Source organism: Myotis davidii, unplaced genomic scaffold, assembly GCF_000327345.1.
Source record: "Myotis davidii unplaced genomic scaffold, ASM32734v1 scaffold740, whole genome shotgun sequence".
NCBI classification, from domain to species: Eukaryota; Metazoa; Chordata; class Mammalia; order Chiroptera; family Vespertilionidae; genus Myotis; species Myotis davidii.
In genome coordinates, this window is record NW_006292349.1 from 161,537 (window position 1) to 164,308 (window position 2,772).

Below are 2,772 nucleotides of genomic sequence, written 5' to 3' on the forward strand. Positions count from 1 at the left end.
ATCTCTGAGAGAAAGCCACTCTCGAGTTCCAACCAATGCCAGACAGTCCAGTTTCTCCCCGTATGAGTCTGGGTCCCCAGAGACTTGCCCGGAACTGGAGTTCTGAGCAGTCGGGAGCTTGTGTCTCCCTCCCGATTAGAAAAGATAACCACGTCCTCAGTTGCCAGCCCTTTCTGCGTGCGTCTTCGAACCTCTGCACTTTACTTCTGTACCTCCTCTGAGTCTCAGTGTGCTTTTCTCTTTCCTTCTAGTTGTAGAATTTCCACTCAGCCAGCCTTCCTGTGGTTCTGTCCGTTTTGTCTTTTAGTTGTATTTTTGCAGTGGTTGTGTGAGGCAGCAATTTCCGGTGTTTACCTATGCTGCCATCTTGGTTTCTTTCAGATTACTCATTTTTAAAAAAAGGATACAACTCAGGAACATCTATATAGAAGAGATGCACTGAGCAAGGTATGTAGGAAGGAATGAAGAACTCCCATGCTCTCTCCAGGCACACCACTCTCCCCACATCTAGTGTTCACCAACTATGAAGTTCTTTGCACCCTTTTGGGTTTTTATGGAGGCTTCAGTATTACTTAGGCATGATTGATTAAATCATTGATCATTGGTGATTAATTCAACCTCTATTCTCTCTCCCATCCCTGGAGGTTGGAGGGTGGGGTTGAAACTTCCACTCCTCTAATCACTGCCCTGACAACTGGCCCCACCCTTAGGCAGCTTTCATGAAGTGACCTCATTAACACAAACTCAGGTGTGGTTTAAAGGGGCTTGTTATGAATAACAAAAGATATCTCAATCTCTCTTATCTCTTAAGAAATTCCAAGTTTAAGGAGCTCTGTGCCAGGAATAGTGAGGAAGATAAAATATGTAGTTTTTAAAATGTATATTTTTATTGATTTCAGAGAGGAAGGGAAAGGGAGAAAGAGATAGAAACATCAATGATGACAATCATTGATCAGCTGCCACCTACACGCCCCCTACTGGGGGTTGAGCCTGCAATCCAGGGATGTGCTCTTGTTACAGAAGACCAAAGAAATACCAAGCACGCTTCCAAGGAAAAGGGAGGGACCCGTTTATTAACACTAGTGGACTCCGGGAATAATATCCAAATCAGAGTGAAGAAACATGCAGAGAGCCTGTCTATATATATCCCGCTGTGGTCTTTGTCTTGCAAATATGGTTCTTCCCCCTTTTATGGGCTTACAGGAAGGCCCCTAGGTTTGGGGGGTCCACAGGCCATATCCGATGATCTGTCCTGGGGCCAGCAATAACAACCTTCCAAACTCCCCCACCCCCATGGCAGTGCATTGTTCACAGTTTTTATGGTCTGACACTCCTTGCAAGACCATTTTCCTCCTCATCTCCCCCCATCCCCCCACCCCCTGTCCCACAAGCTTCTTTTAGCCTTGTGGAACAACGAATCCGCAGGGGGTGTTTCTGGTATCCAGGTGTTCAGTCCTACAACCTGCACAGGAATGTTCATAAGCAGCATTATTCATGATAACCAAAATGTATAACTACTCAAATGTCCATTAGTTGTTGAATGGATAAACAAAATGTGTTTTTTCTTGCCCTAGCTGTTAGGTCGAAGAGAAGCCCAGGAGCGGATGCATGCCCCCACAAGTCAGATGGTGATGGAGATAATGGACCCTCCCTGGAATCCACAACGATCCCCACACAGATACTGACTCATTTCTGAATACCGTGCCTACGCCTGCGGCGGGAACTTCCTCAGCTCATGCCCCCTGCCCCTCATTAAACACCTGTATAAAAAGGAGCCTCCCCTTCCCTGTTGGCACAAATTCACTGGCCCTGTCTTTGGGGCTCATGGATTTTCGCCCAGGGACACAGATTAAACCTTTCCATTTCTTTCTTTTCTGGTTGACTCGACTCTCTTTATTATGAACAACAAATATACATCTATCAACATGTGAATCTAAAAATCAAGTGAATAAATAATCTGATGAACAGAATAAAATGGTGAATATAATAGAATCAGGGGCATAGAAAGAGAATGGACTGACTATTCTCGGGGGGAAAGGGTGTGGGGGGTGTGGGAAGAGACTGGACAAAAATCGGCCATCCCTCTATGGCTCGGGGTGCCCTCCTCTCCCTCCTTGTGGCTCAGGACCCATCAGGATCACATTTCCTCAGCAGCCTTTCCCGGTTTGGCAGCATTAGCAGTGAGTCCCACCCCACCCCCATGCTGGTCCTTAGTGGCCGTCCACCACCAGCATCTCTGTCCGTAAAACGCGGCCGCGTCAGAGATTGCCTTTTCGGACCCTTCCAGGAAGGGCTCCTCTGGACCTCGGAAGGTAGTGGAGACATCTCTATCTTCCTTGGTTCCTCCATCCGTAGCCCTGGTCAAACCGCTGGGACACTGGCTTTTGGCCTGGACTACTGGCCACAGGTATCGAGCACGAGGAATCCAAATTCCAAACCTGATCCGAGCACACCTCTAGGGTGCCTGCCCACCAACCTGGCTAAACACTAGGCCTACCCCGGACCTGTGTCCTAAATGCCTCATTTATTTCTGTAACATAGCATGGCCTCAGCATGAAAACGTGACCTTTGACTTTACCATCCATACCAATCTCAGTAATTTCTGCCGACGAACCAGGAAATATGCCCAAGTCTCTCTCTCTCTGTCTGCGTCCCTGTCCCTTCCCCCAAAGTTCCTTCTGCCTCGCCATCCCCACCCTCTCCTCCTCTCTCCATTACCCCCCTCCAGCAATGCCTTCTCCTCTACCTGCTGACCCCCGCCCCTTCCACCCG